Here is a 17,139-nt window from a genome sequence, read left to right as displayed (position 1 = left end):
ATATATTGGAGGATGTCAAGAAAGATATCGAAGCAACACATTTATACTAGAAGATTTTGAGAACCTACTATCAACAATGAATAAATCTTCCATACAAAATATCAACAAAGATATTGCAGCATTGAACAATATCATTCATCAAAAAGATTTAACTCATATATATAGAACCTTTCATTCCAAAGAAGAAAATGCACATTCTTTTGAAATGCACATGAAACATTTTCAAAGATAGACCACCTGATAGGTCACAAAAGAAGCCTCAACAAATGCAAGAAAACTGAAATTATTTCAAGCATTTTCTCTGACCACAAGGGACTGAAACTAGTAACCAACCTCAAGGGAAAAACTCAAAAACACTCAAACTCATGGAGATTGAGTAACATGCTATTAAATAATAAATGGAGCAAGAATGAGATTAAGGAAGAAATAAAAAAAGTTTCCAGAAACAATTGAAAATGAATTTACAACAATCCAAGACTTATGGGAAACAATGAAGGCAGTCCTGAGAGAGAAGTTCATAGCAGTACAGACCTACTAAAATAATAGAAATAATTCAAATAAACAACCTAACCCTACACCTACAAGAACTGGAGAAATAAAAACAAAGACAACCCAAAGCATGTAAAAGAAAGGACATAACCAAGATCAGAGCAGAATTAAACAACATAGAGACTAAAAAAATAATTCTAAGGACCAATAAATCCAGGAGCTGGTTCTTTGAAAAAATAAATAATATTGCCAAGCTTTCAACCAGATTCATCAAGAAAAAAGAGAGAGGACCCAAATAAACACAATCAGAAATGAAAGAGGAGAGATTACAACTGATACCACAGAAATACAAAGGATTGCTAAGAAATTACTATGAAGAACTATATGCCTAGAAATTTGAAAACCTACATGAAATGAACAAATTAAAAAATATATATACTCTTCCAAACTGAATGAAGAAGAAGCAGAAAGCTTGAAATGGCCAATAACAGCTGATGAAATTCAAGCAGTAATCAAAAAGCTTCCAACAGACAAAAGCCCTGGACTGGATGGCTTCACAGGAGAGTTTTACAAACCATTTAAGGTGGAACTAACCCCTATTCTTCACAGAGTACTCCAAAAAATCTAAGAATATGGAAGACTTCAAAACTCCTTTTATGGAACCAGCATCATCCTAAACCCAAAACAAGACAAAGATACAACAAAAACAGAAAACTACAGGCTAATATTACTAATGAACATAGACACTAAAATCCTCAACAAAATATTGGCAAACCACATTCAGCAATACATTAAAAAGATCATACACCATAACCAAGTGGGACTCATCCCAGGGATGCAAGGATGGTACAATCTTTGCAAATCAATATATGTAATACATCACATAAACCAAAACAAACACAAAAATCACGTGATCATATCAATAGATGTGGAAAAGGCGCCCATGTTTGATAAAAACACTCAGCAAAGTGGGAATAGAAGGAGCATACCTTAACATAATAAACACCATGAACTAGAGACCTACAGCCAACATCATTCTCAATGGGCAAAAACTAAAATCTTTTTCACTAAAATCAGGAACAAGACAAGGATGCCTGCTTTTTCCACTTGTATTCAACATAGTATTGGAATTCCTAGCCACAGTAATGAAACAAGAAGAAAAAATAAAAGACATCAAAATTGGAAAGGAGGAAGCAAAGTGTCATTGTTTGCAGATGACATAATAGTGTATATAGAAAATTCTATAAATTCCACCAAAAAACTACTGGACGTAATAAGTGAATTTGGCAAAAAAGCAAGAAAAAAGTCTATATTCATAAATCAAAGGCATTTTTGTACACCAACAATGAAATATCAGGAACAGAAATCAGGGGGAAAAATCCCATTTGCTGTAGCAACAAGAAAACTACAGTGCCTGGGAATAAACCTAATCGAGGAGGTAAAAGGCCTGTACTCAGAAAACTACACAACACTGAAGAAAATAATTGAGGAGCACACAAACAAATGGAAGCATGCACCATATCCATGTACTAGAAGAATTAATATTGCCAAAGTGTCCATACTACCCAAATAGATTCACTACAATTTGTATTAAGAGACCAAGGAAATATTTCACAGATATAGAGTAAACATTTCAAAAACTTATACAGAACTGTGAATAACTCCAAATAGCTGCAGCAATTTTGAGAAAGAAGAACAAATTTCATGAGATCACAATACCTGATATTAAACTATATTACAAGGCTGCTAGTAATCAAAACATTATAGTACTGGCATAAGAACAGACACATAGACTGATGGAATACACCAGAGAGCCTAGGAAAAAACCTAAGTCTCTACGGACAATTAATATTCAACAAAGGGGGCAGCAGCATAAAATGGAGTAAAAATAGCCTCTTCAACAAATGGTGTTGGGAGAGCTAGACAGCTCCATGCCAAAAAATGAAACTCGATCACCAACTTACACCATAAACAAAAATAAATTCAAGGTGGCTAAAAGACTTAAATAAAAGTCGTGACACCATTAAAGTCCTAGAGAAAAATATGGGCAAGATTCACACAGCAGTATTTCACTGATATGTTCCCTGGAGGAAGGGGCATAAAGGAAAGAACAAACAAATGGTACCTCATAAAAATTAAAAAGCTTCTTTCTGCATGGCTAAAGAAAACAGCATTACAATGAAAAGAGAACCAACTATATGGAAAAATATATTGTATATGATGCCTCCAAAATATATTAAAAAATCACACAACTCCACTCCAGAAAGAGTGAAAAAAATCATACAACCTATTTAAAAAAGCAAAGGATTTGAACAGACATTTCTCCAAAGAGGACATATAGAGGGCCCACAGATGTATAAGAAGATGCTCAGCATCATTAGGTATCAGAGAGATGCAAATTCAAACCACAATGAGATACCACTTCTCATCAGTGAGAATGGCCATCATAAACAAAGCAACAAACAAGTGTTGGAGAGATTGTGGAGAAAAGTGAACCTGGTGAACTATGCATGGGAATGCAGACTGGAGCAGCCACTGTGGAAAACAGTAACAAATTTCCTCAGAAAACTACAAATGGAAACTGCCGTTTGACCCACCAATTCCACTGCTGAGATTATATCCCAAGAACCCTGAAACAGCAATCCAAAAGAACCTATGCACCGCAATGTTCACAGCACAATTTACAATAGCCAAGTGCTGGAAGCAATCTACATGCTCATCACTAAATGAATGAATCCCAAAACAATAATACACTTACAGAATGGAATACTACACATCAGAGGGAAAGAAGAAGCTCCTACCTTTTGGCATAGCATGGATGGAACTGAAGAGCATTATGCTAAGTGAAACAAGCCAGGCAGTGAAAGACAAATACTGTATAATCTCACCTTTAAGTGGATCCTAATCAACAAAACAAGCAAGCAAAATATAACCAGAGACATTGAAATAAAAACAAACTGACAGTTACCCAAGGGTGGTGGGAGGGGATAATATGGGGTACTGGGAAAAAGTTTTCAGGAAAAACTATAAAGGACACATAGATAAAACCAAGGGGGTCTGGGCTCAGGGGAGATTTGTGTGGATGGCTGGAATTAGGTTGCAAATGTTGGGGGAAATGTAGACAACTGTACTTGAACAATAATAAAGATTTTAAAAATTCAATTGAAATTATACCATTAGATCAAGAGTTTTAGATTGAGAAATAGATTTATTAAAGATTATACATATACAATCAGAGATATGTACATCATATCTCTGGAGAGATTTCAGTGAAGAGGGGGAAGGAAAAAATGGAGGAGAGGGATAAGGAAGAAGAAGCATAACTGGTAGGCATAAAATAGACAGGGAGTGGTAAAAAATGGTATAGGAAATAGAACTCAAAGAACTAATATGTACAACCTATGGAGAAAAACAAAGTGGAGGGGGAAATGTTAGAGGCTTGGGGGGTTCAGGATGAAGTACAGATAAAGGGGGAGAAGTTGGGAAAACTGTAAATGCATAATCAATAAAATATATTTTAAATAATTAAAAATAATTCACTATATAAAATGGATTATACACATTCATTTATATATCAATATAAACATTATTTATAATTAAGTGTATGTTTATTATTATATACTTAAATATGCACAATATATTTAACTACATATATTACATATAGTCTAATACTCTTTTAACTTTTTTACTATTGTTCAAATACAGTTTTCTGCCTTCCACCCACCCCTGAACACCATCCCAGCCCTCCCCACCTCCCTCACCTGTTTCCACCCCCCCTTGTTATTGTCCATGTGTCCTTTATAATGGTTCCTGCAAACCTTTCACACTTTTCCCCCACGATCCCCTCCCTTCTTCTCTCTAGTCACTGTCGGCCTGTTCTCAATTTCAATGTCTTTGGTTATATTTTGCTTGCTTGTTCATTTTGTTGATTAGGTTCCTGTTAAAGGTGACGTCATATGGCATTTGTCTTTACTTCTTGAATCAATTCACTTAGCATGATGCTCTCCAGTTCCATCCATGCTGTAACAAAGGGTAGGAGCTCCTTTCTTTCTGCTATGTACAGTTCTACTGTGTATATGTACCATAGCTCTTTGATCCATTCATTTACTGATGGACACTTAGGTTTCTTCCAGCACTTGGCTACTGTAAATTGTGCTACTATGAATGTTGGGGTGCATGGGTTCTCCTGGATTGGTGTTTCAGGGTTCTTAGGATATAATACTAGCAGTGGAATTGCTGGGTCAAAAGGCAGTTCCATTTGTAGTTTTCTCAGGGAATTCCATACTGTTTTCCAAAGTGGCTGTACTAGTCTTTATTCCAATCAGGAATGCACTAGGGTTCCCTTTTCTCTACAACCTCTCCAACACTTCTTGATTGTTGCTTTGTTTATGATGGCCAGTCTGAGTGGTGTGAAGTGGTATCTCATTATGGGTTTAATTTGCATATCCCTGATAGCTAGCGATATTGAGCATCTTTTTTTTTAATTTTTTTAAAGATTTTATTTATCTTTGAGAGAGGAAGGGAAGGAGAGGAGGAGAGAAACATCAATGTGTGGTTGCCTTTCATGCATCCCCTGCTGGGAACTGACCTGCAGGGAACCAGCCTGCAACCCAGGCATGTGCCCTGACTGGGAATCTAACTGTGATTGTGTGGTTTGCAGGCCCGTGCTCAATCCACTGAGCTATGCCAGCCAGGGCTTTTGAGCATCTTTTCATGTGTCTCTGGATCCTCTGTATGTCCTCCTTGGAGAAGTGTCCATTCAAGTCCTTTTCCCATTTTTTAATTGGGTTGCTTGTCTTCTCAGAGTGAAGTTGTGTGCCTTCTTTCTATATTTTGGAGACCAAACTCTTGCCTGAGGTATCATTGGCAAATATGTTTTCCCATACAACTGGGTCTCTTTTCATTTTAATGCTGTTTTTTTTAGCCATGTAGAAACTCTTTATTTTGATGAGATTCCATTTGTTTATTCTTTCCTTTATGTCTCTTACTCTAGGGAACATATCATCAAAAATACTGGTGCATAGAATATCTCAGATTTTCCTGTCTATGTTCTCCTCTCTCCTCTAGGGCTTTTATGGTATCATGACATTTATTTAAATCTTTTATCCACTTTGATTTTATTTTTGTGTATGGTGTAAGTTGATGGTAGAGTTTCATTTTTTTCCATGTAGCTGTCCAGCTCTCCTAACACCATTTGTAGAAGAGGTTATTTTTACTACATTTTATGCTGCTGTCCCCTTTGTTGAATAATAATTGTCCATAGAGATGCGGGTTTATTTCTAGGCTTTCTATTCTGTTCCATTGGTCTGTGTGTCTGTTCTTATGCCAGTATCAGGCTGTTTTGATTACAGAGGCCTTGTAATACAATTTGATATCAGGTATTTTGATCCCCCCAACTTTGGTCTTCTTTCTCAAAATTGATGCAGCTATTCAGGGTTATTTATGGTTCTGTATAAATTTTTGAAGTGTTTGTTCTGTATCTGTGAAATATGCCATTGATATTTTAATAAATATTGTATTAAATCTATAAATTGGGGCAGTATGGACATTTTGATGCTGTTAATTCTTTCAATTCTTCAACATGGTATATGTTTACATTTGTTTATGTCTTCTCTAATTTCTTTCTTCAGTGTCATGTAGTTTCTGAGTACAGGTCTTTTCCATCCTTGGTTAGGTTTATTCCTATGTATTTTATTTTCCTTGTTGCTATATAAAATATGATTTTTTCCTGATTTCTGTTTCTGATGTTTCATTGTTGGTATTCAAAAATGCCTCTGATTACTGAATATTAACTTTCTATCTTGCTGTTTGGCAAATTCATTTATTAAGTTGAGCAGTTTTTTTTAGTGGAAACTATAAGATTTTCTATTTATACTATCATATCATCTGCAAACAGTGACAGTTTTTTGTTTCCTCTTTTCCCATTTTGATGCCTTTTATTTCCTTTTCTCATCTCATTGCTGTGGTTAGGACTTCCAATACTATGTTGAATATAAGTGGTGAAAGAGAAAACCTTGTCCTATTCCTCATCTTAGTGGGGAAGATTTTAGTTTTTGACCACTGGATATGATGTTGGCTGCGGGCCTCTCACATATGGCCTTTATTATGTTGCAGAATTCTCCCTCTATTCCCACTTTGCTGAGTGTTTTTATCAAACATGGGTGCTGTACCTTATCAAATACTTTTTCCTCATGTATTGATATGATCATGATTTTTGTGTTTGCTTTAGTTTATGTGATGTATTACATTTATTGATCTGCAAATATTGTACCATCCTTGAATCCCTGGAACAAATCCCACTTGGTCATAGTGTACGATCTTTTTAATGTATCACTGGATGCAGTTTGCCACTATTTTATTGAGGATTTTAGTGTCTATGTTCACCAGTGATATTGGCTTGTAGTTTTCTTTCTTTGTTGTATCTTTATCTTTTGGGGGGATTAGGATGATGCTAGTTTCATAAAAAGAATTTGGGAGTTTTCCATCTTCTTGAATTTTTTGGAGTAATCTGTGAAGGATGGGGATTAGCTCTTCCTGAAATCCTTTGTAAAATTCTCTTCTGAAACTGTATGGCCCAGGACTTTTGTGTGTTGGAAGCTTTTTGATTATTGCTTCAATTTCATCAAATGTTATTCATTTGTTGAGGCTTTGTGCTTCTTCTTCATTGAGTTTTGTAAGAATATATTTTTCTAGAAATTTGTCCATTTTATCTAGGTTTTCAAATTTCTTGGCATATAGTCTTTTTTAGTAATTACTTATAATTCTTTGTATTTCTGAGGTATCCGTTGTAATCTCTCTTTCATTTTTTATTTTCTTTATTTGGGTCTTCTCTCTCTCTCTTTTTTTTTCTTGATGAGCCTGCATAAGGCTTGTGGATTTTGTTTATCTTTCCAAAGAACCAGCTCCTGGATTTATTTATCCTTAGAACCGTGCTTTTAGTCTCTATGTTGTTCAATTCTGCTCTGATCGTGGTTATTTCTTTCCTACTCCTTGCTCTAGGCTCTCTTTGTTGTTGTTCTTCAAGTTCTTGTAGGTGTAAGATTAGCTTGTTTATTTGAAATGTTTCTATTTTTTTTAAGTAGGCCTATGTCACAATGAATTTCCTTCTCAGGACTACCTTTCCTGTGTCCCATATGTTTTAGGTTGTTATGAGTTCATTTTCATTTGTTTCCAGAAACTTTATGATTTACTCCTTGATCTCATTTTTGACCAATTCATTGTTTAATAGCCTGCTATTTGATATCTATGAATTTGAATGTTTTTGAGTTTTTTCCTTGTGATTGGTTTCTAGCTTCAATCCCTCGTGGTCAGAGAAAATGCCTGAAATAAGTTCAGTTCTCTTGCATTTGTTGAGTCTTGTTTTGTGTCCTATCATGTGGTCTACCTTTGAAAATGTTCTATGTGCATTTGAAAAAAATGTATATTTTGCTTCTTTGGCATGGATGGCTCTCTCTATATATCAGTTATGTTCATTTGATCTAGGGCATTGTTCAATGCCATTGTTCAATAAATTTGTTGATATTTTGTTTCGAAGATCCTTTTTTGACAGTGAGTTGTTGAATTCTCCTACTATAATTGTGTTGCTGTCAATATCTTTCTTGAAGTCTTCCAAGATCTTCGTTATGTATTTGGGTGCTCCTATGTTGGATGCATATATATTTTAAATGTTTATGTCTTCTTGATAGATTCTTCCCTTGAGTATTATGAAGTGACCTTCTGAGTCCTTCTTATGGCCCTTCTTTTGATGTCTATTTCTCTCATATGATTATTGCTACCCTGGCTTTTTTTTCCTGTTTGCTTGGAAAATTGTTTTCCAGCCCTTCACTTTTATCTGTGTAGGTCTTTTGTCCTGAGATGGGTCTCTTGTATGTAGTATATATGTGAGTCATGATTTTTTACCCATTCAGCTATTCTATGTCTTTTGATTAGAGCATTTAATCTGGTTACCTTAAGGTTATCATTGATAGGTAATTATTCATTGCCATTTTTTGTACCTGTGTTCCTCTCTCTCTATCTCTCTCACTGTTTTTCTTCCTTCTCTTAAAGCAGTCTCTTTAGCATCTCTTACAGAGCTGGGTGTGGAGGTATATTCTTTTAGACTTCCTTTGTCTGGGAAGCTTCTTATTTTGCCTTCCATCTTAATTTAGAGCTCTGCTGGGTAAAGTAGCCTTGGTTGCTGGTTTCTAGTTTTCATTGCTTGGAATATTTCTTGCCATTCTCTCCTAGCTAGGAGTGTTTCTTTTGAGAAGTCAACTGCTAGCCTTATCTGGGCTCCCTTGTATGTTACTTCCTGTTTCTCCATTGCTGCCTTTAATATTCTCTTTCTCTTGAAATATTGTCATTTTAATTATGATGTGTCTTGAAGTAGGCCTCTTTGGGTTCCTCTTTTTGGGACAATCTGTGTTTCCTGGATTTGTGTGACTTTTCCTCTCATCAAATTAGGGAAATTTTCTCTCATTACTCTTTCAAATATGTTTTCTATCCCTTGCTCTTCTCTTCTCCATCTGGTATCCATATTATATAGATATTATGTCATTTCATGGTGTCTTTCAGCTGTCTCACCACCTATTCATTCTTTCTGAGTCTCCTTTCCTTTTTTTTTTTTTTTTTTTTTGGTCTATCTGGTGGTTTTTTCTTTTGTCTTCCAGCTGGGTGACTTGATCTTCTGCTTCATTCAGCCTGATTATAGTTCCTTCCAATGTGTTTTTTATTTCTAAGATTTTATTGTTCATTTCTTCCTGGTTTTTGTTTATAGTTTCTATTTCCCTTTTCATGCTGATGTAGTTCTCAGTCAGTTTCTTATAGCTGTCTGTGAGTTCCTTGAGCATCTTTATAACCATTAATGTGAATTCTATATCTGACCATTTGATTACCTCCATTTTGTTTATCTCTTTTAGGGGGGAGTCTTCCACTCCTTTTGATTGCAAGTTCTTTTTTTGTCTCCCCATTTTAGGTGACTCTTTTTGTTTGTTTCTGTGCTTCCTGATGTTTTGCTTTGCTAGCTGTCTTTGGAGGGTGGACTTTTATGGTTGGAATTCTATGAGGTTCAGTGGTGTAGTCTCTTTGATCTCCTCTTCTGGATGCTCTAGGTTTGGCATTTCTTCTGTTTGTTTGGGCTCTCTTGTTGCACTTGGATTTTTACTTTTTGGTCATTCCTTTCTTGGTGGTTTTTCTTCTCCAGCAGGCATACTGATGTTTGCAGCTCCCACCTATTCTTGTATGTGATCAGTGGCAGTGGGTAGGCAAAATGAATTAAAATAGCAGGAGAGTATTTTATGGGATTTAAGTACCAGGCAATAGAGAAGAGATAGGAGTTTCTTGGGATAAGTATAACATTAACAGTGATATTTCACCCAAGTAGCCAGTTTTTATAAAAGATGAAAGAGAGATAGACTCTTGTTAGAGGGGAGGATGATTGTGAGCTGAATCCAGAAAACTTGTGCAAGGTTAGATGATGAGATATAATGAGAATAAAAGAAAGTAGGCATAGTTTGAGAGGTAATATAGTTAACCACAATAATAATAATGCTCAGGATTGAAGTGAAGTGGGCTAAGATCAGGGAGGGTTACTGTGTAGTATGTACAATTGTATGGAACAAGAGGTATTTATAATAGTACTGGAACAACAATAATATGACAAGAAGTAGATTATTTGGATAACAGGAATAGAAAGTCCCTAATGAAGAATTATGTTATTGAAACATGGTTGAAGTTTTAAAAGAAGGAAAATTAAAATACAATAAAGAGAGAATAAGAAAAAACAGTCAAACTCCATGTCTTACTGTCTCACTTGGGGTAAAGAAAAAAAAAGGAAAAGAAAAGCCTCCTGCTGACTTTAAACTTGTTCAGCAAGTTCTGCTCATGGTCCTAGATGCCACAGGAAGAGGGGTGCTGGGTTATGCTTTTCTCCCTTTCTGGTTTTGAGAGGAATGGGATCAGGTCTGGGTCACAGTTTCCCAGCCCAGGTCCTGCTTGTGCTATTAGACTCAATCAGCCACTCAATTTCTGGATGCACAGAGTGAGTCTATCTTGGGCATGAAGCCTGAGGCAAGCTGAGTGTGAGTAGTTCTGCTCCACTATTCATTCAGTCTCTGGGCATGCACAGCTGAAATCTCCCTCCAGTTGAGTCAGCTGCTGCTGGAGAGTTCCTTACAAAGCACCTGCCCACCATTCTTAATGAGTGCACAGCTTTTCACACAGCCCAACTTTCCAACCAGTGGAGACTATCCAAATCAGGTTCTGACATGGCCCAACTCCTCCCTTCTCCAGGTGCCGCCTGGCTCAATTTCTCTACTGCCAGTGACCACAGTCCTAGATGATTTGTACCACCTCTTGTGTCTCCCATTTTTTCTCTATTTCCCCCAGTGACTTCCGGCATCCAGAACACTCCTGGTGCTGGGCTGCCCTCCCTGCTCTGGTAGGGGAGGGAGATGGTGATTTAACTCTCCTCCCCATATTCTGTGGCAGGTGCCAGGCTGAGGGCTGCAGCAGCCTTGGTCCTGGTGCAGATCCCAGAGACCTTACTGTCCCAGAGCAATCTCTTAACTGTCTGTTTTTCAGTGTCCTCTGAAATTTTTGGCCTCCAAATTTCATATAAAATGGGATTCCATTGGCTGTTCACTCTGTTTCCTAGAAAATCAGCTAGGTGTTCCAGCTTGGCACAGGGAGAACTGGGCTCTGATCCCACCTACCTCACCACTATCTTCTCCTCCAAGAAATGGAAAATTCTGTTCATTGATTCAAATGCTTAGGGGAAGTTTAGGAGTTACGGCACAGAGAAGTGTAGCAGAAGAGTAATTGTTAAACTGGAAATTTAGTCTGTTCATAGGCACTCAGACAGAAATCAAAGGAAAAAAACAAATTGCAGATGCAAGTTTACACTTGAAAAGTTACATTGGTTCAAAAGAGCCAGAGAGAGATGGTTGGGCAAATATGTCTGCTTTGTAAAATATAGTCTAATATTCTTGTGAGACCAGATTTTCTTGTCTATTCTGATCTGTTTCACCCTTCAATGGCTTCAGTTTGTAGCTTATATGTCTGTTCCACACAGTATTTGAAGTCATTCACTAATGGACTATGGTATGTTAATTTTTACTTATCTATTATAAACAGTGGTTCAGTGAACATTGTTATGCATTCATCTTTTCATATTTATCTGATTTCTTAATTTGTTAGCAATAAAATCTGTTGGACCAAATGTATGCACCATTAAAATTTTTGTTAATATTATGTTGTTAAGAAACAGTATACCAGTTTTTACTTCCAGTTATCATGTATGAAAAGGTACATTTCCTCAAACTCTGGCCTGACTAGTTTGTCAGTTTTTTAATCTCTTCTAATGTGCTAAATCCATTGTTAATTTGTGTTTATTTAATAATTAATGATACAGTTCTTAAGTATGTATGTATGGTAATATTTGGCATTTGCACTTTTATTTGTCCATCCATTGTGAAATTATCTACTGGGTTATAGAAATGTTGTAAACTTTGAAGGTTTCCAAGCATGCCTTTGGCTTTAAATTCATAGCTAATGTCTTCTCCCATATTGATGCTTCATATACTATATAGTAATCCAGGAAAGAAAAAAGATTTTTTTTCATCCATGTTCATTAGGGATATTGGTCTATAATTTTAGTATTTTGTAGTATCTTTGTCTGGTATTGCTATTAGGGTAATGTGAGCCTTTATAATTGGGATCCTTCCCTCCTCTTTAATTTTTTGGCATAATTTGAGAAAAATAGGTACCAATTTTTCCTTGAGTATTTAGTAAAATTCACCCTTGAAATCATCTGGTCCAGGACTTTTGTTGCTGGAGGTGTTTCATTACTAATTCAATTTTACTAGCAATTATTGGTCTCTTCAGATTTTTTTTGTTTCTCCCTGATTCAGTCTTGGAGGACTGAATAGTTCTAGCAATTTATGCATTTCTTTCAGGTTGTCCCACTTGTTTGCATATAGTTGTTTCCTTATAGTCTTTGTATTTCTGTGGTGTCACTTGTCACTTCTTTCATTTCTGATTTCATTTATTTGGGCCCTCTCTTTTTCTTTATTAGTCTAGACAACAACTTATGAATTTTGTTTATCTTTTGAAAGAACCAACTCTTGGTTTCATTGATATTTTCTAATGTTTTAGACTATTTTATTATTTCCTCTCTTATTTTTACTATTTCCTTCCTTCTACTTTCTTTGGGCTTTGTTCTTTTTCTAGTTCCTTTAAGTGGAATATTAAATTGTTAATTTGAGATTTTTCTTTTCTCTTAATGTAGGCATGCATTGCTATGAATTTCTGTTTTAGAACTGTTTTGTTCTGTGTTCCATAGATTTGAGGTCATTGTGCTTTTGTTTTCATTTGTCTGAAGGTATCTTTTGTTTTCTACTTTGATCTCACTGTTAACCCATTCATTGTTTAGTTGCATGTTATTTAGCTTCCATGTGTATATGTAGTTTTCAATTTTCATCTTGTAATTGATTTTTAGTTTCATATCATTGTGATCATAAAAATACTTGGTATTATTTCAATCTTCTTAAATTTATTGAGACTTGTTTTGTTATCTACCATATGATCTATCTTGAAAAATGTTTTATGTGCTCTTGAAAATCATGTATATTCTGCTGCTTTGGGATGAAATGCTCTGAAAATGTCAATTAAATACACCTGGTCTAGTGTGTCATTTCTGGTTTATTCTTTTTGATTTTATGTATGAAATATCTATCCACTGATGTCACTTGGATATTAAAATCTCCTAATATCACTGTATTATTTTACATCTCTTCCTCTATGTTAATCAATATTTGCTTTATATATTTAGGTGGTTCTATGGCAGGTGAATAAATGTTTTCAAAAGTTATATCCTCTTGTTAGGTTGACCCCTTTATCTTATAATATGTACTTTATGTCTCTTATTATAGCCTTTGCTTCAAGTCTCTTTTGCATGATATGAGTAATGCTAACATAGCCTTTTTTTATTACATTTGCCATGAAATCTTTCTCCATTCATTTATTTTCAGTCTGCCTATGTCTTGTTATCTAAAGTGAACATATATACAAGTCTTATTTTTTAGCCATTCAGCCACCTTATGTCTTTCGATTGAAGCATTTAGCCCATTTACATTTAAAGTAATTATTGATACATTCCTAGTTTTGCCATTTTACAAATGGTTTTCTGATTATAATTGTTTTTATAGTTCTTTGTTTCTTTCTTTTTTAATTTTATTTTTCAATTACATTCATTTTACATTCCACATTATTTTGTATTAGTGTCAGGTGTACAGCACAATGTTCAGACAAGCATATACTTTAAAAGGATCCTTCCAATATTTCAAGTACCCAGCTGACACCATTCATTGTTATTACAATTTATTGACTATATTCCCTATGCTGTATTTTACATCTCCATGACAATTTTGTAATCACCAATTTGTATTTCTTAATCCCTTCCCCTTTTCACCCCAATACCCTTCCTCTTTGGCAATCATTAGTCTATTCTCTGTATCTATGATTTGTTTCTATTTTGTTTGCTCATTTATTTTGTTCTTTAGATTCTACATATTAAGAAATCATATATTTGTCTTTGTCTGATCTATTTAACTTAGCATTATACCCTCTAGATTTATCCATGCCATTGTAAATGGTAATATTTCATTCTTTTTATGACTAATATTATATTGTATATATGTAACACACCTTCTTTATCCAATCATTTTAGATGGACAATTGGTTTCCTTCCATATATTTGCTGTTGTAAATAATGCTGCAATGAACATAGGCATGCAGATATTCTTTTGAGTTAGTATTTTTGGTTTCTTCAGCTATATACCCAGAAATGAAATCACTAGGTCATAAGGCAGCTACACTTTAAATTTTTTGAGGACCCTGTAAACTGTTTTCTACAATGGCTATACAAATCTGCATTCCTACCAATAGTGCACAATGGTTGCCTTTGCTCCACATCCTTACCAAAAATTGTATGTTGATTAACTGATGATAGCTATTCTGATAGGAGTCAGATGATATCACATTGTAATTTTCATTCACAATTCTCTCATGATTAGTGACCTTCGGCATTAAATAACTAATTTCATATTTATTTATTATCTCTATTAATTTATCAATCATTAAAGGTTTATCAATCTTGTTTACCTTTTCAAAGGATGAGCTCTTACTTTCATTGATGGTCTTTTTGTTTTTTATTTGTTTTTATCCTCACCTGAGGATATGTTCTTATTAATTTGAGAAAGAGAGAGACAGAGAGAAGGATAGAGAGAGAAAGAAACATTAATGTTGTTTCCTATACACACCCCAATCAGGGATAAAATCTGCAACCTAGGTATGTGTCCTGACCAGGAATCAAACCCAAAACTTTTTGGTGTATGAGACAACGCTCCAACCCACTGGGCCATCCAACCAGCTCTCATAGATATTTTGTATTTTTTTACTATTTTATTTCTGCTCTGACTTTAATTTCCTTTCTCCTACTCACTTTGGATGTTGTTTATTGTTATTTTTCTATTTTCTTTATATTTAAAAACAAATTGTTTATTTGAGATTTTTCTCTTTTAAGGAAGACTTGTACTGCTATTCATTTTCCTCTTAGAACTGCTTTCACTGTGTCCCATAGATTTGGGGTTTTCATTTTTTATTTGTCTCAAGATCTATTTTGGTTTCTTTTTTGATCTCATTGTTTAGTAACATGTCATTTAGGCTCCATATTTTGTCAATTTTTTCCTTGTAATTGATTTCTAGTTCATAAAATTGTGATTGGAGAAGATACTTTGTATGATTTCAGCCTTTTAAATCTTACTGATACTTGCTTTATGGCCTAACATGTGGTCTATCCTAGAAGATGTTGCACATGCACTTGAAAATAATGTAGAGTCTGCAACTTTGAGGTAAAATGCCCTGAGAATGTCAATTAAATCCATTTGGTCTAGTGTGCTACTAGTTTCTTGATTTTCTATCTGGAACATCTATCTATTGATACCAACTGGGTATTAAAGTTCCCTACTATGATTCTATTGCTGTCTATTTTCCCTTATGTACATTAACATGTAACATTTTATACAGGGATGGGCAAAATAGGTCTACAGTCATAAGTACACAAAACACAGAGTTAATAAAGCTATAGTAATAATCATAACCTGCATATCTTTTTTTCATACAAACAACTGTAAACCTACTTTTGTCCCCCCCTTCTATATTTACGTGCTCCTATGTTATGTGCATAAATGTTTTCAAGGGTTTTATCTTCTTGTTAGATTGATTCCTTCATGAGGAAGGAATCAATCTAACAAGAAGATATAACCCTTGAAATCTCAGCTGAACAAGTCCAAACTGCTGATCTACAAATTTGTGAGCTAGGTAAATGGTCTTCTTTTAAGGTACTAAGTTTTAGAATGGTTTGTTATGTAGCAACAACTAACTGATACAGTTCTCTAATAGAAGAATTATAAAGTAAAGCCATGGCCTCCCTCTTCAGTCTCAAAATGTGGGGAAACAGTACAGCAAAGTGTCCCTCCCAGAGCATGCCCTAACCCCTATCCTAACCAAACTCTTGCCAGTCCACCTGGGCCTTAGACTATGCTGGGCAGATGAGACACATTTCCCCATCCGTCCCAACTTCTAACAGAATTACAATCACAGAAGGGAAGTCTCTATTACTTGGCCCCAAGAGGGCTAAACTCCTGTCTAGAGAATTCTGTTCAGAATTCACCTGTGTGGTGAAAGGGCACATCTGTTTCCCAGACTTAGCTCCAGACTCATGTCATTCTTAAAGCCTGGGGTCGGGGAATAAGTGGCAGGGAGAAGGTCTTAAAAGTTAAACCTAGCACATTAAAGCTGCTCAGAAAACACAAAAAAATGTAAATAAAAATTTTCAGCTGCAGTTGTAGAAATCCAGAACCAAGGCCCCGGGTTGATAAATGGAGATACGATGAAGCTGTCTCCATTTATTTACTTCTAACTGAAAGCTGGCATGAGGAGAGTTACTCTATCCAGGCACGAAGTGTGGCCATCTGTGAAAGATTTCCATGTTTCTCCCTTCATAGAAGTATCCTTCATGTGCTTGAAAAAGAAAATGTCACAGGGACACTAAATTAAAACTTAGTTTGGCTTTGAAAAATAGATTCATTCCTCAGTAGGATGTGGTTGGAGAGATACAAGCATTAACATAATTCCTCATTGTACTTTTTATAGGTAAATCAGAAAAAAAAGGATATTTAGTAATCTGCTGGAAAAAAAATTCTCATGGAGGATGCACATGCTAATTCTCACAGACACAGACTCTTGGATTCACATTGGCAATAATTGTTTTTTTCAGGAAGATTTTACATCTTACAAGTGTTGTTTCAACACGGTTGGTCAGCTGGTGCTTAAATACCATCCCGGCAAAATAAGTTAAGTTGCTTTCAAGATTGTTAGGTATATACAAGTTTATTAGCTTGCTCCTGTTGTTTATTAAAACAAAAATGCTTATTGGGTCCCTGCAGTGTACAAGACACTGTGTTGGCTACTGGACACATAACTGTGAACAGACAGGCTCTTTCAAAGCCTACAGTTGCCCAAAAAAGAGAGACAGGCAAACAAGTCAACACAGTCCTCCATTTACACAAGCTTCCTCTGGAATTCCTCTGGAAGTCAGTTTTGGACAAAAGC

At 35.3% G+C, this 17,139-nt stretch overlaps 1 pseudogene; it reads right to left on the bottom strand.

Annotated features, from left to right (window-relative positions):
- LOC119052876 (kinesin-like protein KIF2C) overlaps positions 1-16,867 on the bottom strand; it is an 82,415-nt pseudogene extending 65,548 nt beyond the window's left edge.
- Positions 16,868-17,139: the final 272 nt, after the last annotated feature.

This window comes from Artibeus jamaicensis, unplaced genomic scaffold (assembly GCF_021234435.1).
Source record: "Artibeus jamaicensis isolate MK-2021 breed Jamaican fruit bat unplaced genomic scaffold, CSHL_Jam_final contig_886, whole genome shotgun sequence".
NCBI lineage: Eukaryota > Metazoa > Chordata > Mammalia > Chiroptera > Phyllostomidae > Artibeus > Artibeus jamaicensis.
Note: the sequence above shows the minus strand (reverse complement) of the source record. Positions and strands in the feature narration are given on the sequence as shown.